At 35.2% G+C, this 674-nt stretch overlaps 1 long non-coding RNA gene across 1 annotated transcript in view; it reads left to right on the top strand.

Moving 5' to 3' along the window:
* Positions 1-674, top strand: part of LOC135837246 (uncharacterized) — an 84,148-nt gene that overhangs the window by 29,455 nt on the left and 54,019 nt on the right. The gene's annotated exons all lie outside the window — the stretch shown is intronic.

Below are 674 nucleotides of genomic sequence, written 5' to 3'. Positions count from 1 at the left end.
GGACCGCGGGTACTTATAACTTATTAACCTGTTTTCAGAACACTGAACATTGTGAAAAAATTCGCTGAACCCTTTTCTGTGCCCATCCCATGACGTAGGATGACTCATTGGACGTGTTTCTGGTATTATCATTGTATGTAGGAAAATTATGATCATGTCAAACGTGATGCGAACAGGTTCAAATTATTGATCAATTCGAGGAAAAATTTGAAAATTACCCGAAGAATGTCACTGTATCTAATGCATTCGGAGAAAAATCGATAAAAAATAAAAAAATGGGGCCTATATGGGCAACAGTTTTGAGTAGAGTTGTAAAAAAAAAAAAAATGAATGTCAATTAGCTTGGTGCTGATTTTCTATGAGATATGTGTGATTTACGAGTGACGTTAAAAACATCTCAGAAAACGTGCCATTGTATGTAGGATGTAGGAACATACTTACTTTTGATGTTGTCTTAGAACAATGATTCTTCAGATTCGAGCATACTTGTGCGAGTTGGTTGATTCATTATCTGAATTTTTGTTCTCGAAGAAATTGTAGATATTTATGGTTCCAAGAAGTCAAAAGTGATGAGGACCATTGGCCCCAAGTCGTAAGTAAGTATGTGAAATCGAAAAATGAATAAATCAATATTTTTTGACGACGGCTTCAAAATTAGCATAATACTTGCCCGG

The sequence above is a fragment of the Planococcus citri genome, chromosome 2 (genome assembly GCF_950023065.1).
Source record: "Planococcus citri chromosome 2, ihPlaCitr1.1, whole genome shotgun sequence".
Taxonomy (NCBI): domain Eukaryota; kingdom Metazoa; phylum Arthropoda; class Insecta; order Hemiptera; family Pseudococcidae; genus Planococcus; species Planococcus citri.
The sequence above is the reverse complement of the archived record's forward strand: the minus strand, read 5'-3'. Positions and strand labels throughout refer to the sequence as shown.